Below are 27,090 nucleotides of genomic sequence, written 5' to 3'. Positions count from 1 at the left end.
GTAATTTGATCAAGTGAACACAATTTATAGTTCTAGTGAAGGGACCCTTTTTAATATTTATTTATTTATTTATTTCGAAAGTCAGAGTTACACAGAGGAGAGGCAATGAGAGAGTGGTCTTCCATCCACTGGTTCACTCCCCAGCTGGCCACAATGGCCGGAGCTGGGCCAATCCAAAGCCAGGAGCCAGGAGCTTCTTCCAGGTCTCCCACATGGGTGCAGTGGCCCAAGGACTTCGGGCTTCTTCTATTGTTTTCCCAGGCTATAGCAGAGAGCTGGATTGGAAGAAGAGCAACCGAGACTAGAACCAGCAGGCATATAGGATGCTGGCACTGTAGGTGATGGCTTTACCCGCTGCACCACAGCGCTGGCCACGAAGGGACTCTGAAAGTGAGTCTACAGATTTATTTTTATGTCTCAGTTATCTGCATTTTAACATTAATGTACAATGTGAGCTTTCTCTAAGTATTCAGTGATCCATTAAAGATGGAAATGAAGCAGTTTACAGTGAGAAAGGTGAAGAAATTATGCCCAAACCAACATGCTGGCCAACTATGTTCAGCTGAATGGTCAATCAGCTGAAGGACTGGGTCATGAACACGCTCTGCTGATTTGCTTAAGCTCTAGTTTGTTCATGTGTGGACACAGGAGTCCCCAGACCATTCCACTTAAAAAAAAAATTTACCAATAATTTTATTCTCTGGCTTTAAAAATAGAACTCAGAACAGACAGCATCACTGCCTTTGGCTACATGATCTCCTGTGAACTTTTAAATTACTAAATTTAAAAATGATACTTCAGAGACTTTCACTATGTGGTTTTTTGTTGTTGGTGGTGTGTGTGTGTGTGTGTGTGTGTGTATGTGTTTGACAGGCAGAGTGGACAGTGAGAGAGAGAGAGACAGAGAGAAAGGTCTTCCTTTTGCCGTTGGCTCACCCTCCAATGGCTGCCATGGCTGGCGCACTGAGGCCGGCGCACCGTGCTGATCCAAAGGCAGGAGCCAGGTGCTTCTCCTGGTCTCCCATGGGGTGCAAGGCCCAAGCACTTGGGCCATCCTCCACTACCTTCCCGGGCCACAGCAGAGAGCTGGCCTGGAAGAAGGGCAACCGGGAAAGAATCTGGCGCCCCAACTGAGAAAGAGTCCGGCGCCCCAACCAGGACTAGAACCTGGTGTGCTGGCACCGCTAGGTGGAGGATTAGCCTATTGAGCCGCGGCACCGGCCACACAATATTTTTGCTCTTTTGTTCATTTTAACACATGCTTATCTAAAAATACTCCAAACATATTTTTGAATATTTTTATTACTTATTAACCAAAAAGCCCTACAAATACACATGAGTCAAAGACATTACCTGAATGTATTAGTTAAATGAGGGTGAAAGTTATTAAAAGAAAGATATTGTTTGCTGGAAGTATGTTTTACATCATATTAGATAGATATTAAATATTACAAACCTTCAAATAAAATATTTTGCAAAAAAAATTAATAGTTCGTTATAATTGACTGCATGCCCTTAAATACCAAGTAAATACTTTTCTCATCATGAAAATGTAAGCAATTCTGAAACCTAATTTGCTTGTATTAGTGGACTTACTAAATATTAGTCTTTGGGAGTCCAGTTTACACCACTTATCTTTCCTATGCCAACATTCTGTTTTTACGCTGAAGTATTCTACAATTTGCTGTTACATGATACTAGCCTCAGAGCTAGCTTTTTCAGTTTACTGAGTATGCTTAGTGTATTCTGTAACTGATAAATCAATAAAAACCTTATTGTAATATATAAACTGCCATCTCTAGGAAGCAGTTGTAAACAAACTAAGTGAACACATGGGTCCAAAAAAAAGGTATGTTGTGATTATATTGACTCTGAAAACATTTGGCTTTCATTTATTGTGTAGTGTAAATTGGTTATAGTACAGCTCATAATTTTTTGAATAATGAATCCAGTGAATAGTAAAACAATAAAAATATTTATATCCTAGGAATGCATTTTAAGTAGTTATTCTGGAGAGATACATGTTAGTAGAAAATTAATAGATGTGAATCATATTTCTTCTTTGGGGAATGAAACTGGAACATGTGAATAAAATTTTTATCCTTAGTAATTGAATTTTATATTGAGTTTATGTACTTTATCATATTATGATAGCAAAAATACACAAAACTTTTAAGTATCCTTTAAGTGACAGTTTAAACACAATAAACTGCAATGATTATGTATAAATGTTCTTAGGAAGGAGTAAAATGACTGCATCAAAGATTTACTTTAGATGTGAGCATTGTGGTCAGCAAGTTGGCCCTCCCCTCCCCCACATGTCCCAGCCCCCTTATGGTACCTGCATCCCATATTGGAGTGCCTGAGATCAAATCCTGCCTCCACTTCCAGTCCAGCTTCCTGTTAATGTGCACCCTGGGAGGCAGCAGATGATGGCTGAAGTATTTGAGTCCCTGACACTCACATTGGCCGTGACTTAAACACTTTCCTAATTATAATTACAAGAGAGGGTATTGATTTGATTCATGTCTTTATTCAACACATATTTTTTAAACATCTACTATGTGTCAAACACTGTGCTAGGCACAAATTAAAAAGTTCAAACTGTACCTTGGCCTCATTAAACAAATAGTCCTTCAGGAAATACAAATATCAAGTATTTACACAAATAAATATATCATGATAAATTATGTTTAATGGTTTGAAGAAAAATCCCTGTGGACTATAGGAAAATGTAACAGGGCAATTTAATTTAAATTTATGTTAAGGAAAGAGGTTTTTATTGAGCTTAGACCAAATAAAAAGCAATTAGCCTGGAGGAAAGTCTTCCACGTGAGAGCTAAACCCTGCGAGAGAATCCAAAAGATCTTTGCACAGAGTTGGGGTAGCATGGAGCAAAAAGGAGGAAAGAGTTGTGTGCAAAGGCATGTCTTGCAGAGCAACTTAGCATTTATTAAAGTTTCCCATCTGTTAGTTTCATTTTGTTTATTTCTTTCTTCTCCTTTCCTTCCTTCCTCCCTTTCTCCTCCCTGCCCCTCTATTTTTATTGTTTTTAGAAAGAGAAAGACATTTGGGTCCCTACCACTCATGTAGGAGACCCAGATTCAGGTCCCAGCTCACGGCTCCTTTCTGGCCCGTTGCTGGCATTTAAGGAGTAAACCAGCAGATGGGAGATCCATCTCTGTCTGTCTGTCTCTCTGTGTCTATCTTTAAAATTCATTAGGTAAATAGCATTTTTATGTACTAATAACAAATTTATTAAGAAATAAGAAAGTTTTTCACAATCATACAAAAACTAGTTTAAATAACTTTAACCAAGGATATGAAAGACCTCTACAATGAAAATTACAAAATACTAAAGAAAGAAATTGAACAAGAGGGACAGACAGGTTAAACCACTGCCTGTGATACTCACATCTCAGAGGGCTGATCTTGTAGTCCCAGCTCTACTTCCAATTCCATCTTCCTGCTGATGCACACTCTGAGTGGCAACAGATAATGGTTCAAGAACTTGAGTCCTTGCCACCCATGTGGAAGACCTAGATGAGTTCCTAACTCCTGGCTTAAGCCTGGTTCACTGCCGGCATTGTGAGCATTTAGGAAATGAACCCCCCCCCTTAAAATAAATGAAAGTAAATAAGTAAAAATTATTAAGATAATTTTAAAAAGAAATTGAACAAAACACACACACACATACAGAAATCTTTCCACAAAAATAGAAAACCTCCCAAATTCAAACTGGAAGAATTAATGTTGTTAAACTGTCTATACTATCCAAAGCAAGGTACAGATACAACACAGTTACCATCAAAATACCAATGACATTTACATAACAAGAAAAAAATCCTAAAATTCATATGAAATCACAAAAAAACTTAAACAAAGAAATTCTGAGCAAAAAGATCAAGCTGGGAACAGCACAATACCAGACTTGACTACAAAGTTCTTATAACCAAAACAACATGGTACTAGCATAAAAACCAGATGCATAGGCCAATGGTACAAAACAGAAATCCCCAAAATGCAACTACACATCTGATCTCTGACAAAGGCACCATAAATATGTGCTAAAGAAAGTACAGCCTCTTCAATAAATGGTGCTGGGGAAACTGGATATGTATAAGCAGAAAATTCAAACAAGAACCCCCACACACATACCTTTCACCCTATACAAAAGTCGACTCAGAGTGGATCAAAGAACTAATTGTTATACATGAAACTACTAGAAGAAAGCATAGGGGAAACACATGACACTACTAAAAGGAAACATAGGGGAAACAAATAGATATTAGCATAGGCCATGGCTTTTTGGATAAGACCCCCAAAGCACAGCAACAAAAGCAGAAATAGACAAATGGGATTATATCGAACTGAGAAGCTTCTGCACAGCAAAGGAAACAATCAACAGAGAAAAGTATAAAAACGAGAATGGGAGAACATATTTGTAAATTATTCATCAAAGGATTAATGTCCAGGATGCTTAAGGTACTCAACCTCAACAGCAAAGAAGCAAAGAATTCAGTTAAGAAATGAGAAAAGGATCTGTGTATACATTTTTCAGAAGAAGTACAAATGGACATCAAAAATGCTCAGCATCACTAGTTCTTAGAGAAATGCAAGTCAGAACCACCATGAGGTATCTTCTCACTCCAGTTAGAATGGCTGTTATCAAAAAGACAAAAAATAGCAAATGCCTGTGAGGGATGTAGAAAAAAGGGAAACTTTATATACTACTGGTGGGAATGTAAATTAATACAGTATGGAGAACAGTGTGTAGATGCCTCAAAAAACTAAAAATAGATCTACCATTTGAACCAGCTATACCCTTCTGAGTACATATCCAGATGAATCAAAATCAATATGTAAGACACCTGCACTCCCATGTTCATTGTAGCACTGTTAACATAACTACAATATGTAATCAGCCTAGGTGTCTGTCAACAGAAAAACAGATAAAGGAAATTTTGTATAAATACATAATGGATTATTATTCAGCCATTAAAAAGAATGAAACCCTGACATTTGCAGCTAAGTAGAAATAACAGGAGCTCACTAGGTGCAGTAAAATAAACCAGAAGTAGAAAGACAAATACCATATATTATTTTTCCTGTGGAGGTTAAAAGTTAGTTGAGCTGAACCTAGAAAAGTTAGTACTATGGAATGAGAATGGTGGAAAGAGTGGGGATGGGTGAAATTGGATAATGGTACCAAAACACAGTCAGCTGGAAGTAATAAGTTCTGTTACATAGCATAGTGGGGTGACTATAGATCACAATCATGTATTATATGTTATATAAAGAAGGTACACTCCAAGCACAAAGAACAAATCGAAAATCTTGTTGTCTGGCTTGATTGGTTAGCATTCCATATATTTGATGAAGTATTTGCACTGTATTCCTGAAAAAATGTCCAATTATTATGTTAATTAAAAATTCAATAATAAAATTATTTATAAAAATTATGCAGTATTTATATTATATTTTTTAAATTTCTAATGATAGGCAGGCACTTTATACAGTAGTTAAGATGCCACTAGGTTCACCCATCCCTTATCAGAGTGCCTGAGCCCAAGTACCACCACACTCCTGATTCCAGGTTCCTGCTAATGTGTACTCTGGGAGGGAGCAGGTGATATCTCAAGTACTTGGGTCCCTGTCACCTACATGATATCAGGCTCCTGGTTTCAGCCCAGCCCAACCATGGCTCTTATGACCGTTCAAGGAGTGAATAAGTGGATGGAAAATCTTTGACTATCCTTGTATCTCTGTCTCTCTGCCTGTGAGGTAGATTAAAATTTATAAAACAAATTTTTTGATGTTCAAGGATGTGCCACACACAGAAACAGGAACTCTCTACGAAAGAAGATAAATGCAGAAAATGACCCAGTAAGAGCACAAAGGAAACCCAAAATGCAAAATTAAGACTCTTTACAGAAACATGGCAGTACGAAGTCAGTACTTAACAGTTGTCACTCTGAATGTTAATAGTCTCAACTCTCCTGTTAAAAGACACAGACTGGCTAAATGGATTAAAAAACAAAACCCATCTTTTCACTGCCTGCAAGAAACACATCTCACCAACAAAGGTGCATGCAGACTGAAAGTGAAAGGGCGGGTATGGTGGGAAGAATCACTGTATTCCTAAAGATGTACTTATGAAATTTATACTCATTAAATAAAATGTTTCTAAAAATAAATAAATAAATTTCTAATGATACGAGGATAACCTATTAGTTCTCTTGCATGGTAACCTCACCATTAGGCTAAATGAGGAGGTCAGATAATGTCATGTGATGTAGTTGATGTTTGCAGTACTAGACTACAAGACCTCTCATTTGCTGATTAGGGTTGTATAAGACCAAATCCTGAAGCACGAGAACTTAATCCAGGTCTCCCACATGGATGTCAGGAACCCAAGTACTTGAGTCATCCCTTGCTGCCTCTCCAGATGCACATCAGCAGTAAGCTGAAACTGGCAGCAGAGCTGGGGTTTGAACCCAAGCACTCCAATATGGGATGCAGGCATCCCAAGCAGTGGCATTTTATTGTTTTTGTTTGTTTGTTTTTAGTGACAGTTTGTCCATCCACTGGTTCACTCCCCAAATGGCCACAACAGCCAAGGGTAGGGTCAGGATGAAGCCAAGAGCCAGGAACTGCATCTGGGTCTCTCACTCAGGTGACAGGAACCCGAGTATTTGGAACATCATCTGCTGCTTTCCAGTTGCATTAGCAGGAAGCTGGATCAGAAGTAGAGCAACCAGGAATCAAACTAGCTCTTCAGAATGGGATGCCAGCATCCCAGGTGGCTGCTTAGCACACACACCACAATGCCAGCCCTACCATGAAGCATCTTTAACTGCTTTGCTAAACACCTACCACTCAGATTGTGCCTTTAAAAAGTTGTATCAACTAATAGTCTATACAAATGCTTGTTTCCCCAAGCTTTCACCACTATTTCTTAAAAAAAAAAAAAAGATTTTATTTATTTATTTGAAAGGCAGTTACAGAGAAGCAGAGTCAGAGAGAGAGAGAGAGCGAGAGAGAGAGAGAGAGAGGTCTTCTATCCGCTCGTTCACTCCCCAAATGGCTGCAATGGCGGAGCTGCACCTATACAAAGTCAAGAGCCAGGAGCTTCTTCTGGGTCTCCCACGCAGGAGCAGGGGCCCAAGGACTTGGGCCATCTTCTGCTGCTTTCCCAGGCCAAAGCAGAGAGCTGTTGTGGAAGTGGAGCAGCTGGGACTCGAACCAGCACCCATATGGGATGCTGGCACTGCAGGCTGTGGCTTTACCCACTATGCCACAGTGCCGGCCCCTCACCACTATTGCTTGTTAACCTTCCAGTCTGATAAGTGAAAATTTTATCTCATTGTACTATGCATTTCTTTAGGGACAAAATGAAACATTTTTGAAATTTTTAATTGGCAATGTGTTTTTCCTTATATGAATGCCCTATGTTTGTAAGCATTCTATAAATAGTAAATGAATTGGCCTTTGATTACATACTATAAAAATTTTCCCTGTTTATATAAACTTCATATGTTATTTTCTTTAACAGAGTTTTTTTTTCTTTTGCAGTGCCAGATTTATTTGTTAAGTTGTAGTATTTTATGATATCCAATGCAGTTCACTGTCTTTTGTGTTGGTTATGTAAGGTTTTTTGTTATTAGTTGTGGTTATCTGTCTAAAAATCATTTGAACTGCTTGTAAACTTGCTCTTTGTACACTTTCTTTCTCATCAAATGGTTGCTTTTATTAATTAAAAGCCCAGTTGGTAATAGTTTTCATACTTTAATACTAATTCAAATTGGTTTATCTTCACAAATACGCTGTTTAGTCATAGTTATTCAGCCATAAATCTCCTCTTCCAAAATAAATATTCTTCAAAGATAGAACAAACAGAATCAAAACATAATGAGAGGTTTGAAGCTTTAAATGCTTAGATTAACTTCATTTAGGTGTGGGCGTTTAAAGGGAAGCACCTGAGATAGTCTTGACTGTAAAAGGAAATCTATGTCTTTCAATTCAAATAATTTTTAAAGTATTAAACTATTTAGTAAAATTATACAGCCTTGATTTATGATGTTAAGTAATAAAGAAACAAGTAGTTCTCCCATCTTGGTGTACCATACATATTTCCTCTTAATTTATTTTTCTGGAAATCATCTAGCTATTAACAAATAAAATTATGACACCTACATAATATATATATATAATATGTATACTTAATATAAACTTTATAGCCACACATCCACATATAACTGTTAAGTCTAACGCTCTCTGTCAGGTTCATAAGATCCTTAAGCCCATGGAGAATTCAGCAGAGTAATGAGCATAATAAGAGAAAAATAGTTGCTGTATTTTTCTCTTTTAAATACCCTGTGTTTATTTTAGCAGTTATATACTGTGCTTACCTTGATCAAGAGAAAGAGTAAATATTTCTTTGATAGGATAAAAAAAAGGAATTATATATATATAATAAGAATTTTAATGTAAAAATATTATATATATATAATAAATGACTGGCAATACAGATTATTTTTAGAAAAAAATTTGATTATAGCTGAACAGATAGCACTTTTACAAAATACTTTATATAATACAGTTTTATAACTTTGTTTCATTTAACTTATTATGAATAACTTTCTGTGTCTATATGTTATATATAATCTTTTACTTAATAGTTGAAATGACTTCTTGTTTGGTTGTACCATAATTAATATAACTAATTCATTATTATTTTGATTTAATTATTTAAAATATCATTGCAGTGAATATAATTGCAGCCAAATTTGTACACATACATGCAATTATTACAAAGGAAACAAATTCCTGGAAATGAAATTGTAGAGTTAAAGAGTAATTTAGAAGTGTTAGAAAAAGTTTATTAATTAGAAAAACAATTAGGTTATTTATAGATACACCATTGGGGAAATTTGGATTTTTAACTCTAGATATATGGGGCTGGTGCCATGGTAGTAAGTTAAGCCTCTGCCTCCAGAGCAGGCATCCCATATGGGTGCTTGTTCAAGTTCTGGCTGCTCCACTTCTGGATCCAGCTCCCTGCTGATGGCCTGGAAAAGTAGTGCAGGATGGCCCAAGTGCTTCGGCCCCTGCACCCTCATGGGAGACCTGGAGGAAGCTTCAGTTCGACGCAGCTCTGGCCATTGTGGGTGTTTGGGAGTGAACCAGCGGATGGAGGCTTTCTCTGTCTCTCCCTTTCTCTGTCTGTGACTCTGCCTCTCAAATAAATAAGTAAATCTTCTATTAAAAAAAAAAAAAACATATATAAGGGCTGGTGCTGTGGCACAGCGGGTTAATGCCCTGGCCTGAAGCGCCAGCATCCCATATGGGCACTGGTTTGAGACCCAGCTGCTCCTCTTCTGATCCAGCTCTCTGCTATGGCCTGGGAAAGCAGAAAATGGCCCAAGTCCTTGGGCCCCTGCACTCACGTGGGAGACCTGGAAGAAGCTCCTGGCTCCTGGCTTCGGATCGGTGCAGCTCATGGCTTTAGATTGGTGCAACATAGTGCCATTAATAGAATCTTTAGTTCAGTGCTAAGAACTAATTCCTTTCTGTTTAACTCTAATTAATAAACTTATGAGAAAAAATACTGAGTTTGAGAGCAGTACTCCAGGTGTCAGATATAAAACTCATCAAAATTGGCTTCAAGAAACTTAACAGCAAAAGAAGGGAAACACTTCCAAGGATTTTTCTCTGGGGATAATAGAAATATTCATAGGAATTTCTTTGGAATGAGAGAAATTTAGATTCTATAACCCCATTTCCCACATAATTCACTTTCTGTGGAGTTTAGTGTTAACAGTTGGGATGTTGGAAAGTTCTTCTGAATCATAAAGATTATTCTGAAGAGCTGCATCTCAAGGTATTCAAAGACAGACCACTTGTCAAGGCTGCTGTTGGAGGTGTCATTCTTCCAAAGGCAATCTGTAACTGGGCAAACAGCAGAGGAGTTCTGGCTGATATATTCAGATTGGGAAGAATTATGTGAACCAGCCTCGTGTGTGAGTATTTAAAAATTCAGATGCATGAGCAACTGAAAGCAGCATGTAGGAAGAATTTTACTAATTATTTTGTTTAAGAAAGGACAGGATGAAGATGGCCCACTAGCAAAGATTTACAGTAACTATGCATAAATGTTATATGGTTGATTTACTTAAAAGAGGTATTTCTACAAGATTTACGTAATGCAACCCATACCAAAAGAGGCAGACACTGCATACTGCCCAACCTATGTGAAACTAAGGAAAAATAATAAATTACAAGTCTCTTGTACTGTGTTTTGTAGAGTATTTGAAAATCCTTGAGGATTTCATTAGGAAGCAGGTTTGAGACTATTTTCTTCCCCCTGATGGAAATTGCTCTACCAAGTAAGGTAAAAGAATAATAGTTTGCACTGGCCTAATAGAATGTCCTCTGGTTCCCTGTGGATAATCATTATAGGTACGTGAGGCCTTATTTATTATCATCTTCGCTGCTTATTTCAGGTAATTTGTAGAAATATAAAGATCTATATGTAATGTTAACAGTAAAATTTTATTAAGAATAAAACAAAGCATTTGAAAATTTTCTCTGTCAATAAATTACTCATGTAAAAAAATTTCAACATAAGTATAATTCACATTTAAGATAACTGTAACTCAGCTCCTGATGCAATTTACCAAATAGTGTCCTGTCAGTTTGATTGAGTTAACATATCCCTATGTCACTAGATTTCTACCAAAGAAAAAGCTAGGTACTGAGAATAAAGTTCACCAATCCTTACTATGAACACTTTCACACATAAGAAAGATGCCTGTAACTTCATTTTAAGTTATTTGTGGCACTTGAAAATTACCAACTGTGAAGTGATTAGATATTAAAGAGTGGAAATTACAAATACAAGTGACATAAAAATCAGAAATCAGGAAAAACTAAAATCCAGTCAGAAATATTAGTCTTCATCTTTCTATGCTTCCACAATTCCCTATCCATGGAGTAAAAAAATAAAATAAAATAAAATTTAAAATGTATACATGTTTGAAATGTACACTATTTTTGAGATCAAAGAAATATAAACCTGTTTCATTCAACCTTTATAACCTTTTCCTTTTTATATATTTTGGTGTGATCACAGTCCCAGTTAAATTTTTTTCTATGATAAGTATGCATCATAAACTTTTTACAGAGATCTGCCTTTTACAATTATGTTACTTAACTAAATTTTCATGTTTTAGAAAGGTGGATCTCTCTTATATAAAAAAAAATTAGGGCTCAGTGACAAACATTTGACACAGTGGTTTAAACTGCTTGGGACACCCACATTCCACATCGGAGTGCCTGGGTTCAAGTTCCAGCTCCACTTCTGATTCCAGTATCCTGCTAATGTGTACCCTGGAAGGTAGCTAGTGAGAGTTAAAGGAATAGGATCCTTGACACCCGTGTGGGAAACATGGATTGAGTTTTTGCATCCTGGCCCAACACAGCTGTTGCAGGCATTTGGGGAATAAATCAGTAGATGGAAAATTCTCTCTCCCTCTCCCTCTCCCTCTCCCACTCCTTCTTGTCTCCCTCTCCCTCCCTCTCCCTCTTCTTCTCCCTCTCTCCCTCTCTCTCCCTCTCCCTCTCTCTCCCTCTCCCTCTCCCTCTCTCCCTTTCTTTTCCCCCTTCACATGGGTGCAGGGGCCCAAGGACTTGGGCCATCTTCCACTGCTTTCTCAAGCCATAGCAGAGAGCTGATTGGAAGTGGACTGGAACCAGCGCCCATGTGGGATGCCGGCACTGCAGGTGGTGGCTTAACCCGCTACGCCACAGCGCCCCCGGGCCCCAAGAATGTAAATTATATTATGTCTTATTCCCAGCACATGGGAGTGTGATATTTATTAATACAAATATCCTATTGTTTTCTGAGTTCCTGTTCTGCTGGTTACCAGAGCAAAACACACAATACCCCTACCTTCAGGTAACTTTGTGGGCCTGTCATTGGTGTCAGGTTTCCTGGGGAATCTTCCATATGATTTAAATATCCTCTGATAGACAAAGGGAAAGAACTCAATAAAATTATCACTTGATCCTGATTCCTTCCATTATCTCAATCACTTTCTAATGTTAAGTTAGGGGCTTACGCAAAATAATTCCATTATCTTCTGTTAAGTACTTTCCTAATAGTATCATCCACTGCACTAGGGCTGCCACAGACTAATTGGAATCCAGTGGACAATCCAAACATGTAACTTACAAAGTCTTGAATAAGCCATAGTAAAATTACACCAAAGTTATTTTAAAATCCAAGACTTGGAATAGAAGTGCCTTAGAGAAACTATAAAGAAGGAAATAAAGTTTTAATCCTTCTCCATGTTATAATTTTTAACTGGGTGAAACGAAAGTAAAGAATGCAAAATTTTAGCTGGCGCCGCAGCTCAGTAGGCTAATCCTCCGCCTTGTGGCGCCAGCACACCGGGTTCTAGTCCCGGTCTGGGCACCGGATTCTGTCCCGGTTGCCCCTCTTCCAGGCCAGCTCTCTGCTGTGGCCTGGGAGTGCAGTGGAGGATGGCCCAAGTCCTTGGGCCCTGCACCCCATGGGAGACCAGGAGAAGCACCTGGCTCCTGCCTTCAGATAGGTGCGGTGCGCCAGCTGCAGCGCGCCAGCCGCGGCGGCCATTGGAGGGTGAACCAACGGCAAAAAGGAAGACCTTTCTCTCTGTCTCTCTCTCACTGTCCAATCCGCCTGTCAAAAAAAAAAAAAAAAGAATGCAAATTTTTGTTTATTTTGATTGTTATATGTCTAAATTTTATGTTTGTTATTCATTTAAATAGATATGATGGATTGGTGTAACTCTTTAGTTACATAGGTAACTTTCCAGTGCCTTAGACATTTTGGAGATTGGTGACATTGAATAAAAAAAAGGTCATATATCTCATCTAGGTGCAGCTGAATATATGTGGAATAAGTTTTCTGTATATTCTCATTAATCTCAAAGATAAATTCAAGTTTCTTGCTTAGTTTCAAGTTGGACTTGATTAATTTGAATGTTATAGTAGAAAAAAAAAAATTAAATAGTAAATGTATAGTACTAATGCTTTAAAACTAAATATGGTTGCTCACATTTCCCAGTATTTTCTTATTTTTGTCCTCTTCTTCTTGAAATATATATAGATTCATCATGTAATACTAGTTGACAACAAATAGTGATAATCTTATATATAGACAGAAATCACTTAAGAGAAAATGCAAATCCCATAATATATTGTGTTTCCTATTTATCAGTTGATACATGAAATTCCTCCACCAAATATTCTCAGATTTGATTTAAAGCTTTGTATTATAATAAAATGCAGATATACTTTTTTAAAAAAGGATTAGTCTCAAAAAAATAATAATAATTTGAAAGCTTTATTTCCTGAATATCACCTTGTGTTTCAGATAATAAGGGCTATGAAAATGATGTGTACTGAGTTTATAGTATTTATGAGTCAATCTTTGTTAGATCAAGAATTAGAGCTGAGAGAGGCATGTTTATGCTGAAGGTAGGCTTTTTTACTGAAATATATTTAAACAAAACCAAGTTATCTACTCTACTTCAAAATTCATATAGACTCTAAGTTTACCAACATTTCTGTACTGATGGCAATTCTCAAGTCTCATGACAGTGACAAGATATGAGAGAGATCTGAACACAGAGGATCAAGGAGATAGTAAGAGGATTTTTAAAAACGCATTCTTTGGTTTCTTCTTTACGTCAAGAATCTTGATGTGAGGATTAATGGAGAGAAAAATACTTGATTCTAATTGTTATCATATATCCATGTAAGCTCTCAGTGACATTTTAACTAAGCTTGAGATTTTTAACACAATTTTTGTCCCAGAATACATTAAAAAATATGTTGCTAGTACCATTCTAGATTATAATGCACAATTCTTTGCCAACAAGTTTTATAATTTAGAATAAATGGATACATTCCTTTACATATACATCTTACCAACATTAACCATGAAAAATAGGAAACCTGAACAGACCAATATAGAGTAATGAAATATGTAAAGTTCAGAACCAGATCACTTCACTGTTGAAATCTACCAAAAATTTAAAGAACCAAGGCCAATTCTTCTCAAACTGTTCCAAAAAATTTGAACATGAGGGAGTTTGTCCAAATTCATCCTTAGAGTTCAGCCTTAGCCTAATACCAAAACCAGAGAAGGACACAACACAAAAAAAAAAAAAAAAAAAAAAAAAACAAAACAAAACAAAACACCAGTTTCCCTGGTGAACATGTATGTAAAACCCTCAACAGAATACTAGCTGACAAAATTCAGCAGCACACTAAGAAGATAATTCATTGTAACCAAATGGGATTCTTCCCAGAGTTGCAAAGATGGGCAACACATACAAGTCAGTAAACACAGTATGCCACATCAGCAGAAAGAAGGACAGCAGCCGTATGATCATCCCAGAGTTGTAGAAAAAAAGCATTTGATAAAGTTTCGACATCCCTTCGTGATGCAAACTAAGCAAATTAGGTATAGCAGGAATAACACTCAGCACAATAAAGGCCATTCACAAGTATAATAAGCCCACCACTAGTTTCACAGTGAATGGGGAAAAACTGAAAGCTTTCTAAGATCTGAAGCAGGGATACAAAATTTCATCACTTTTATTTAATACAGTGCTGAAGTCCTAACCATAGCAGTCAAATAGAAAGAAATAAAGGGCATCCAAATTGCAAAGGAGAAAGTTAAATTTTCCCTGTTGGTAAACAATGTAATCTTATTTACAGAAAACCCTCAACTCTACCAAAAAGACTGTTAAAACTAATAAATGAATTCACCAGAGTTGCAGGATACAAAATCAACATACAAAAATCAATAGCAGTCTATATGCCAATAATGCACTATCTGAAAAAGAAATCAAGAAGTCAATGCCATTTACAGTGGATACAAAAATAAAATACCTAGGAATAGATTTAACAAATGAGGTGAAAGATCTCCATAGTGAATGTTATAAAACATTGATGAAAGAGGCCAGCACTGTAGCGTAGTAGGTTAAGCACCTGCCTGCAGCCCCGACATCCCATATGGGGGCCCAGTTTGAGTCCAGGCTGCCCCACTTCTGATCCAGCGCTTTGCTGATAGCCTGGGAAAGCAGTGGAGGATGGCCCAAGTGCCATGGGGAAGACCCAGAAGAAGCTCTTGGCTCCTGGCTTTGGATTGGCACAGCTCCCACTGTTGCAGCCATTTGGGGAGTGAACCAGCAGATGGAAAACCTCTTTCTCTCTCTGTCTCTCCCTCTGTCTGTAACTGTGCTTCAAAATTAAATAAATAAATCTTAAAAAAAAAACTAATGAAAAAAATTGAAGAAGATAACAAAAAAAATTGGACAGATATCGCTTGTTCATTGATTGGAAGAATCAGTGTTGTTAAAATGGATTAAAGACTTAAATCTACGACCCGACACCATCAAATTATTAGACAGCATTGGAGAAACCCTGCAAGATATAGGTACTGGCAAAGACTTCTTGGAAAAGACCCCGGAAGCACAGGCAGTCAAAGCCAAAATTAACATTTGGGATTGCATCACATTGAGAAGTTTCTGTACTGCAAAAGAAACAGGAGAGTGAAGAGACAACCGACAGAATGGGAAAAAATATTTGCAAACTATGCAACAGATAAAGGGTTGATAACCAGAATCTACAAAGAAATCAAGAAACTCCACAACATCAAAACAAACAACCCACTTAAGAGATGGGCCAAGGACCTCAATAGACATTTTTCAAAAGAGGAAATCCAAATGGCCAACAGACACATGAAAACATGTTCAAGATCACTAGCAATCAGGGAAATGCAAATCAAAACCACAATGAGATTTCACCTCACCCCGGTCAGAATGGCTCACATTCAGAAATCTACCAACAATAGATGCTGGCGAGGATGTGGGGAAAAAGGGACACTAACCCACTGTTGGTGGGAATGCAAACTGGTCAAGCCACTATGGAAGTCAGTCTGGAGATGCCTCAGAAACCTGAATATAACCCTACCATTCAAGCCAGCCATACCACTCCTTGGAATTTATCCAGAGGAAATGAAATTGGCAAACAAATAAGCTGTCTGCACCTTAATGTTTATTGCAGCTCAATTCACAATAGCTAAGACCTGGAACCAACCCAAATGCCCATCAACAGTAGACTGGATAAAGAAATTATGGGACATGTACTCTATCGAATACTATACAGCAGTCAAAAACAACGAAACCTGGTCATTTGCAACAAGATGGAGGAATTTGGAAAACATCATGCTGAGTGAATTAAGCCAGTCCCAAAGGGACAAATATCATATGTTCTCCCTGATTGGCGACAACTAACTGAGCAGCAAAGGGGAAACCTGTTGAAGTGAAATGGACACTATGAGAAACAGTGACTTGATCAGCTCTTGTCCTGACGGTTGATGTACAATGTAATACTTTATCCCTTTTAGTATTTTTGTTCTAGTACTATTGGTTGAACTCTGTAATTAAAACACAATTATTCTTAGGTGTTTAAATTTTAACTGAAAAGTGATCCCTGTTAAATATAACAGTGGGAATAAGAGAGGGAGGAGATGTACAATTTGGGACATGCTCAATCGGACTTGCCCTAAATGGTGGAGTTAGAAATGTGCCAGGGGATTCCAATACAATCCCATCAAGGTGGCATGTACCAATGCCATCTCACTAGTCCAAGTGATCAATTTCAGTTCACAGTTGCTCACACTGATAGGTCTAAGAGTCAAAGGGATCACACAAATAAGACTAGTGTCTGCTAATACTAACTGATAGAATCAAAAAGGGAGAGAACGATCCAACATGGGAAGTGAGATACACAGCAGACCCATAGAATGGCAGATGTCCTAAATAGCACTCTGACCTCAGATTCAGCCCTTAAGGCATTCGGATATGGCTGAAGAGCCCATGAGAGTATTTTAGGCATGGAAAGCCAAGACACTCTGGCAAAAAAAAAAAACTAAATGAAAGATCTCTGCAAGAGAGATCCCAGTGGAAAGAATGGGGCCATCAAAGAAGGAGGTACCTTTCTCTGAAGGGAGGAGAGAACTTCCACTTTGACTATGACCCTGTCAGAATAAGATCAAAGTCGGCAAACTCAAAAGGCTTCCATAGCCTTGGAAACTCATGACTAGAGCCTAGGGAGATTACTGACACCATAAACAAGAGCATCAAATTGTTAAGTCAACAACAGGAGTCACTGTGTACTTACTTCTCATGTGAGATCTGTCCTTAATATGTTGTCCAATGTGAATTAATGCTATAACTAGTACTGAAACAGTATTTCACACTTTGTGTTTCTGTGTGGGTGCAAACTGATGAAATCTTTACTTAATATATACTAAATCGATCTTCTGTATATAAAGAGAATTGAAAACAAATCTTGATGTGAATGGAATGGGAGAGGGAGCAGGAGATGGGAGGGGTGCGAGTGGGAGGGAAATTATAGGCGGGGGGAGTCATTGTAATCCATAAACTGTACTTTGGAAATTTATATTTACTAAATAAAAAAAGGAAAAAAATGTCCATACTATTCAGTGCAATCTATAGATTCATTTTAATCCACATTAAAATACCCATGACATTCTTCACGGAACTAGAAATAAAAACCAGAATAGACAAAGCAATCTTGAGGGGAAAAAAGCAGGATACATTATACTACCTGATTTTACAATGTTCTACAAAGTTATGGAAATCAAAACAGCGTGGAATTGCCATAAAAACAAACATGTAGACTGATAGAACAGAGCCTGGAAGTAAACCCACACAGCTTTAGTCAACTGATCTTCAACAAAGGTGCTAAAAATAGGCAATGGGGGAGGGTAACCTCTTTAAATGGTGATGGGAAAAATGATGTCCACATGCAGAAGAATGAAACTAGATCTCCATTTCTCACCATATGCAACAATCAACTCAAAATAAATTAAAGACTTAATACTTGGAGCTAGGCAACTACTAAAGAAAACATAGAGAAAGTGCTTCGTGACATTGAAATAAGTAAGAATTTTGTTTTTAAGATTTTGAAAGCACAGGAACAAAAGGAAAAATAGACAAATTGGATTACATCCAACTAAAAAGCTTCTTCCCAGCAAATGTAACAATCAGCAATTTACAAACCATACATCTGATATGGGGTTAATATCCAGCATATATAAGAAATTGAAACAACGTTGTACAAGTCAGTCAGGGGATGCTGATGCCAGTCATGCTTTCCTGTGGCAGGACCATAAAACATCCTGGTGTGATCACAGCCAATGTCTTTGTTTTATACTGCTGGCTTATTAAGTGCCAATGGCACTAAAAATATTTTGGAATGCTTTATTCTGTGCCTCCGTCAGCATTCTGTTCTGTTCATATATTGCAGCCCTTTGTCCCGCTGACTCTTTAAAAAAAATTCCATATTTGAGATTCAAATATTGTTAGATACCTGCAGGATTTAAGATCAACATGGCAGTATTTGTTAATGGTTAAGAAAGTTTGCAAGCCGGCGCCGTGGCTCAATAGGCTAATCCTCCACCTTGCGGCGCCGGCACACCGGGTTCTAGTCCCGGTTGGGGCGCCGGATTCTGTCCCGGTTGCCCCTCTTCCAGGCCAGCTCTCTGCTATGGCCAGGGAGTGCAGTGGAGGATGGCCCAGGTGCTTGGGCCCTGCACCCCATGGGAGACCAGGAAAAGCACCTGGCTCCTGGCTCCTGCCAGGATCAGCGCGGTGCGCCGGCTGCAGCGGCGGCCATTGGAGGGTGAACCAGCGGCAAAGGAAGACCTTTCTCTCTCTGTCTCTCTCTCTCACTGTCCACTCTGCCTGTCAAAAAAAAAAAAAAAAAAAAAAAAGAAAGTTTGCTTTATTATAGAATGATGATCCATTTTTTTAGCTTCTTAATCAAAACTTCTCTTCTGTTACCCATTTTTGAGAGCAACAAAAGTTGAGGGTCAACTTCCTATGTAAAATTCTAAGTGTGTAAACCCAGGAACTTAGATTATCCAAGTCATTCCTTAGAATTCAGCATTTTGACCACTACTGGGAAAAAAATTTAAAATTCTACTTTTCTGGTAGATCACTGAAGTGGGAAGAGCATAAAAATTGCACTTTTAATGCTCTTGCTATTAAAACTTGTGATATATTTCTACCAAAGAGGAGGCTGTAGAAAAGGCTCCCCTTGTTTGCTAGGGAGGTGAAGCAGGAGGTGTGAGCACTGAGACAAGTGCCATCTGCCTTTCACAGTGTTTCCATATGTCAGCCTGCCTTCAGGATGTACACACAAAATCACGAGACAGGGTGATTGAAAATGGTTTATCATAGAGCTGTTCTTTTAGTGGGGCACTATTTTCTGAATATTGCTTGTTGGGAATCGTCACGTAATACCCTTTGTTCAGACAGGAAAAATGGAATCTAGAGTAAGATATGAGTATTTACTTGGATACAATTCAGTTGATGATGAGGAATTTATTTTCACTCCTAATCTGTCCCTTTGCAATAAAATTACCTACTCATTAGGAGTATTCAAGCCCACCAAAATTCAGAAACAAGCTTTGACAGTTTCAATACTTTTCAAAGCAGTGTGGCAGGTTTGAGAGATCAAGGATATAGTAGTTAGAATTAGCATCACATCCCAGTGTCACAACCACAAACTATATACCTCTGATCACATTACCTTCTATATGCTTTTGTTTTGTCATCTGATGGTAATATTTACTATGGAAATAAAAATTAAATACATGCATAAATGACTGCTCAAAGTGCTGGTATATAATCAGTAATCATTGTGTATTACTTTCCTTTCAAAATATATCTCAATATTCATTAAGTATGAAAAATGGAAATCAACACTTGGGAAAAATGATTAGTAACTTCTAGTCCATCCAAGTTATTTGATGGAAAAATGCATTCCATTATAGTATGTGCAGTCATATAATGACATGGAAATAAGAAAGTAACATTTTAAAAGGATTTATATCTAAAATATAGCTGTTAATATATTTTCATGTTTATGTAGAAATTACATTATCACTAATAATAAATTGTAACTATTAGTACCTAATTGTAACTATTAGTACCAGTGTTATGAATTTACTTTTATAATGTGTTGGTAAACTAGAAGATGAATTATACCACTAAGTAGCTATCCCAATTTGACAAGTAATTTTGAAGAAAAATGTGAAATCATGTTATCAAGATAAACAGTTCATTAATCTGTAACCTGAAATCTGTAGGTCTCTGGTAACTCATTTACATAAATAGGTCTGAAATGAAAACAAGGAAACTAGCCTAGGTTTGTCACTATTTTACCTGAGAACCTTGTTATTAAGATTTAGTTGCCTGTGTTTCAGTTTCTTCCTATTTAAAATAGACAACTCCTAATCCTAGCTCTTGCCCTTTTTCTATTCTATGAAGCCCTTGGGAAGATGTTACTGAGTAATATGTATAACGGTTGGAGTCTATATTAGTGAGCTACATAGTTGTTAAAGGATATTACAGAATAGCCTGTAGGCAAATCCTGTAAGATGCTTCACACAGATACACAGCTACCTTCCTGTTGGCACAGCCCGTGTTGGGCACATGTATCCCATTCCTTCCAGAAAGGAAAAGGTACTTCATTGTGTTTCAAAAGTCAGTTAGCTTTTATAAAACTAAGTAATTGACATTTTACTCGTTTCTGAGATTTTCATAAATCATTCAACCTGGATAAACTTGAGAATGTGGTTGATCTAGTAATTGTTGATGCATAGTGGACACATTACAAAACATGATAGTTAAGTATTTCCTCCTAACCTTTTACCCTAGCAAGATATGAGAGTTGTAAATGGAAAGATGTCTTAATGTAATATAAAAAGGAAGTAAAAGGATGATGAGCTGCAGAAGCCAAATGAAATATGATGTAGACTCATCTCAGCAATTTGGGATTCCACTGATTCTGAATTTATAGTAATTTAAGTTATACAAAGTGGAGCTTACTTTGTACTATCAGGAAGGTTGGTTTTAGTTTTTGTGTTTTTCTAGTTAGTATAAATGATATTGCCAGGGAGGGAAACACTTAACCAAATTGAAAGCAGTATTTTCTGGCTCTCGACAGCACATGCAGAGCCTCAATCAATCCTGAATCAAGAAGAATTTCACATGATGAAGAAAGGATAGGTAGGAGGCCTTCAGTAGTTCCCAGTTACGTCACAGACACATGAAGTATTTGCTGCTTTGAGAAACCTACAGCCCATGCAGGCCCTGAGCCCTGTTAGGGGAGCTGCTGGGGAATCCATATTACTTCATTGTCCCAGAGAAATGGGGGTGGGAGGGAGATGAAGGTGTTGTGGCACAGCAGCTTAAGTCACTGCTTTGTATGCTCGCATCCTGTATTGGAATGCCTGCGATCAAGTGCCGTCTTTGCTTCAGTCCGTCTTCCTGCCAGATACAAGAGAATACAAATGATTCAGTGAAGTTAAGAAAACAATTCATGGTCTGAATGAGAAATGTAGTAAAGGGATAGAGATCATAGAAAAGAACCAAGAAGTGTGATGCTAAAGAAACCAATAAATGAAATTAAAAATGCAATTGATACCCTCAACAGACAAAAAATAAATAAAAAGTCAAGCATGAGAAAGAATTTGTGAACTTGAAGACAGGTATTTTGCAATTACCCAGTCTGACAAAAAGAAAAAAATAGAATAAATGAAGTAAGCCTAAAAGACTTAAGTACACCAGTAAGTGAACAAATGTTCACATTATAGGCATTCAAGAAGGAGATGAGAAGGGAAAAGACATACAGTCTGTTCAATAAAATGATAGCTGAAAACCTTCTAACTCATGAGAAATATGTGGAAATTCAGGCCCAGGAAGCTCAAAATATCTCAAGTAGATCTGAGCAAAAGCATTACTACTGAGACATATTATAGGCAAACTGTTATAAGTAAAAGACAAATAAAAAATTCTGAAAATAGCAAGAGGAAAGCATAAAGTCAAGTATAAGATAATGCCCATTAGATTAACAGCACATGTTTCCACAGAAATCTTACAGGCCAGGAGACAGTGGGATTCAGTGACCTGAAAGAAGGCTTCCAACCAGGAATATCATACCCAGAAAGCTATCCTTTAGGACAGGGGCCAGCGCTGTGGGGCCTGCAGCATCAGCATCCTATATGGGTGCCAGTTCTAGTCCCGGCTGCTCCACTTCCAGTCCAGCTCTCTGCTATGGCCTGAGAAAGCAGTGGAGATGGCCCAAGTCCTTAGGCCCCTGCTGGCCCCTGGCTTCTATCAGCACACCTCCAGCTGTGCCGGCCATCTGGGGGGTGAACCAATGGAAGGAAGACCTCTCTCTCTCTGTCCCTACCTCTCACTGTCTGTAACTCTACCTCTCAAATAAATAAATAAAAAATCTTAAAAAAAAAAAAAGAAATAGAGGACAAATAAAGTTTTTCCAAGACAAGCAAAAATAAGAAATTCATCACCAAACAGGCCTTACAAGAAATCCTTAAGGGATTCTTACAGTAGATATGGATAAACAATAACTAGCATCATGAAAACACATGACAGTATAAATCTCACTAGTAGAACACAAACACACAAAATAAATCAAAATTTATCAGTACAGAAAACTACCAAACCACAAAGATGAACAATAAGAGCAAAAGAGAAACAAAGGATACACACACACACACACACACACACACACACACAAAATGAAGAAAATTACAGGAATAAATCTTTTTCAATAATAACCTTGAATGTAAATGGATTAAATTCTCAAATTAAAAGATGTGAACTACCTGTATAGGTTTTGAAAAACAAGGCCCATGGCCGGCACTGTGGCTTACCTGGTTAATCCTCTGCCTGTGGCACCGGCATCCCATATGGGTGCCAGGTTCTAGTCCTAGTTGCTCCTCTTCCAGTCCAGCTCTCTGCTGTGGCCCTTGAAGGCAGTGGAGGATGGCCCAAGTGCTTGGGCCCCTGCACCCGCATGGGAGACCAGGAAGAAGCACCTGGCTCCTGGCTTCAGATCTGTGCAGCGCTGGCCATGGCGGCCATTTTGGGAGTGAACTAACGGAAGGAAGACCTTTCTCTCTCTCTCTCTCTCTCTCTCTCTCTCTCTCTCTCTCTCTCTCTCTCTCACTGTCTATAACTCTACCTGTCAAATAAAAATAAAGAAATAGAAAAACAAGACCCAGTGTTGCCTGCGCTGTGGCATAGTAAGCTAAGCTTCCACCTGCAGTGCCAGCATTCCAAATGAGCATGGTTAGTGTCAAGGCTGCTCCTCTTCCAATCCAGCTTTCTACTATGGCCTGGGAAAGCAGTAGAACATGGCTCAACTCCTTGGGCCCCTGCATCCACATGGGATACTTGGACGAAGCTCCTGGCTCCTGGCTTCAGATCAGCTCAGCTCCAACTAGCTGTTACAGCCATTTGGGGAGTGAACCAGAAGATAGAAGACCTTTCTTCCTTCTTTGTCTCTCCCTCTCTCTGTAACTCTACCTCTCAAATAAATAAATAAAATCTTAAAAAAAAAAAAAAAAAAAAAAAAAAAACAAGACCCTCTGCCTATAGCAAACACACTGCCTTTAACAAACTATAACACAGACCTCCACAGACTAGCAGTGAAAGGATGGTAAAAGATATTCCACAGAAATAGAAATAAAAAGTGTGCAGGGATAGCTATATTAAATCAGACAAAATAGTCATTAAGGGACAGACATTATAGCACAGTGAATTAAGCTGCCGTTGTGACATCAATGTCCCCTATCAGAGTGCCAGTTGGACTTGCAGCACCTCCACTTCCAAGCCAGCTTCCTGCTATTGCACATCCTAGGAGACAGTAGATGATGTCTCAAGTACTTGGGCCTCTGTTTCACACTTGGGACACCCAAATGTAGCTTTGACTGCTGGCTTTAGCCAGGCCCAGCACTGGCTTTTGCAAGCATTTGAGGAGTGAACCATGAGATGGAAGTTTTTTCTCTCCCTCTCCTTTCAAATAAATAAAAAATAAGTAAACATTAGAACTATTAAAAGAGACAAATATTATCATTATATAAAATCTACCAATTCAAGAAGATATAATCATAGATAGATACACGGCTACTTCAAAAAGTTCATAGAAAATAGAATTAAAGTATGTTTCTTTTGGTGGCAAAAAAAATGAAATCCATGCATACTTTATAATTTTCTGTGGAGTTTTTTTAAAAAGCATCAAATTCATTCAAATGTGTAGGAAAAACATTATTAGATCTCAAGGGAGAGTAGATTGCTTTACAATAATTGTTGGAAACTTCAACACTCCACTTTCATCACTGGAAAGATAATTTGGATGAAAAAAATGAACAAAGAAATATCATTGTTAGACTATATTATAAACCAAATGATCTGAACGGAAATTTCTCAATTATTAATCCGACCAGCATGATTTTCTGGGACAAATCATGTTTAGACCACAAACACATCTTAAGAAATTAAAAAAAAAAAAAACTAACATGATAGTGAATATCATCTCTGATTACAATGAAATGACAGTAGAAATCAACAAGAGAAACTTCAGAAATTGTACGTACATATACATGGATGATAAGCAACAGCTTCTCAAATAACCAGTGAAGTCAGTGAAGAAATCAGAAGGGAAATTTAAAAATTTCTAAGGTTGGTGTCGTGGTGCAATCCCAGCTGATTCACTTCCAGCCCAGCTCTCTGCTAATGTATATGGGAAAGCAGGGGAAGAGGGTCCAAATACTTGGGCCCCTGCCCCCAGCAAAAGAGACCCAGATGGAGTTCTGGCTTCTGGCTTTGGACTGACCCAAGCCCAGCCTTTCTGGCCATTTGGAGAGCAAACCAGTGCAGTAGATGGTTGATTTGTCTCTTTCTTTCTCTCTCCCTTTCTCTTTCTCTCTCTCTCTCCCCTGCTCTCTTTCAAGTAGATGAAAACAAAATAAACATTAAAAATACAAAAAGTCAACAAAATGAAGAACTGGTATTTGAGAAGATAAATTAAATTAGCATATCATTAGCCAGATTAACCAAGAAAAACAGAAAGAAGATCCAGATTAATCAGAGATAAAAAAGAAGACATTACAAAATTTCTTTTAAATTTTTGTCCACAAAAATGATAGGAATTATGTGGTACTTTAATGTTAATAATTTTGTGAATATTTTATAGTTTATATAAGTAAAGTTGAACATCTTTTTTATTATTGATTATAGCCCTTGACTATTTTCCTTCTGGACTATGGCCTTCTTACATTTTATTGAACTCTTTATTTAATAGAGCTAGTGAGCCTTTGACTATAATTATCATAAAAATATGTTACCTAAAGAAACTTTCTAAAATAGCATAAAAAGGAATATATTACAACTAATACCACAGAAATACAAATTGTCATATTGATCATTATAAACATCTATACACCAACAAATTGGAAAACCTAGAAGAAATGGATACATATTAGCAATGAAACTGAAAGATTAAAATGTAAACAGACCAATAAAAAGTAATGACAGTTAATAATTAATAAAATGCCTCCCAACAAATGAAATCCCAGGATCAGATGACATCATTGCTGAATTGTATCAAAACTTCAAACAAAAACTAACATTCTCTGAAGCCAAAATTACCCTGATACCAAAACCAGAAGAGAATACAACCAGAAAAGGAAGCCATGGATCAGTGTCCTAACAGAATAATAACAAAATGAATACAATAGCACATCAGAAACATTGTACACCAGGATCCAGTGAGATTTATCCAAGGGGCTCAAGAATAGTTCAAAATACTCAAATCACAAAGCATAATACATGAAATCAACAGAGTAAAGGACAAAAAAAATGATCATTGCAATAGATGCAGAAAAAGCATTAAAAATTTAATGTCTCTTCATTATTAGAAAATTAATATTAAGGATACATCACACTTTTTATAAAGGGAATTTATCATAAATTACAGCCAACTTCATACTATATGAGAAAAATCTGAAAACATTTGCTGTATGATTAAGAACAAGATAAAAGTGTTCCCTTTTACCACTCTTATTCAACTTAGTATTGGAGGTCCTAGCCAGATCAATAAAGCATAGAAAATAAATATAGGACATCCAGATAGAAATGGAGGAAGTTACAATATCCCTATTGCAGAAAACATGATTTTATATAGAGAAAAACCTGAAGACTCTGCCAAAAATGCTGTTAGACCTGTCAAGAAACTCAGCAGAGTTTCAGGATAAAGAATCAACTTGCAAAAGTAAGCAGCACTTTTATATACCAATAAAAAACTTGCTGAGAAAGAAATGAAGAAAGTAATCCCAGAATATCTTTAACCAAGAAAGCGAATGATCTATGTAATGAAAGTTACAGAACAATGATGAAAAAATAGAAGAAGACACTAAAAATTAAAAGATGTCTTCATCGGATCAGCGCGGTGCACCGGCTGCAGCGCGGCGGCCATTGGAGGGTGAACCAACGGCAAAAGGAAGATCTGTCTCTCTGTCTCTCTCTCTCACTGTCCACTCTGCCTGTAAAAAAAAAAAAAAAAAAAAAAAAGTGTCTCATGTTCATAGGTTGGAAGAATCAATTGTTAAAAAGTCCACACTACACAAAGTAATCAACAGATTTAGTGCAATCCACATCAAAATAGCAATGAAATTCATTGCAGAACTAGAAAAGTAATCCTAAAGTTCATAGAAACCACAGAAAATACCAGAGAGCCAGACAGATAATGAGCAAAAGCAACATATAGCTGGAAACATCACAATACCTGATCTCAAAACATGCTATAAAGCTAAAATAATCAAAACAGCATGCGTTGGCATAAAAACTGTCACAGACCAGTGGAACAGAATTTTAAAAACCATAAATAAATCCATGCATTATAACCTAGTGATCTTTTACAAAAATGCTAAGAACAGCCATTAGGGAAAGAAGAGTTTTCAATAAATATTGCTGGGAAACTGGATATTCATATGCAGAGGAATGAAACTATACCCCTGTCTCTTACCTTATGTAAAAATAAACTCAAAACAGATCAAAGACCTAAATGTAATGCCTGAAAAACATGGGGTAAATTCTTCAAGACATTAGTATGGCCGTGATTTTTTTATAA

The 27,090-nt window shown here is 37.4% G+C and overlaps 1 protein-coding gene and 1 long non-coding RNA gene across 11 annotated transcripts in view; one reads left to right on the top strand and one right to left on the bottom strand.

Moving 5' to 3' along the window:
- Positions 1 to 27,090, top strand: part of MIPOL1 (mirror-image polydactyly 1) — a 341,984-nt gene that overhangs the window by 309,786 nt on the left and 5,108 nt on the right. The window lies entirely within an intron of this gene.
- Positions 13,762 to 27,090, bottom strand: part of LOC149123001 (uncharacterized) — a 46,115-nt gene continuing 32,786 nt past the window's right edge. For all 3 annotated transcript variants that reach the window (XR_016217380.1, XR_016217384.1, XR_016217383.1), the window contains one exon: positions 13,762 to 26,503. This is a non-coding gene — a long non-coding RNA (uncharacterized LOC149123001). The remainder of the gene's footprint in view (positions 26,504 to 27,090) is intronic.

The sequence above is a fragment of the Oryctolagus cuniculus genome, chromosome 12, assembly GCF_051225735.1.
Source record: "Oryctolagus cuniculus isolate XC-2025 breed Fujian yellow rabbit chromosome 12, ASM5122573v1, whole genome shotgun sequence".
Lineage (NCBI taxonomy): Eukaryota > Metazoa > Chordata > Mammalia > Lagomorpha > Leporidae > Oryctolagus > Oryctolagus cuniculus.
The sequence above is the reverse complement of the archived record's forward strand: the minus strand, read 5'-3'. Positions and strand labels throughout refer to the sequence as shown.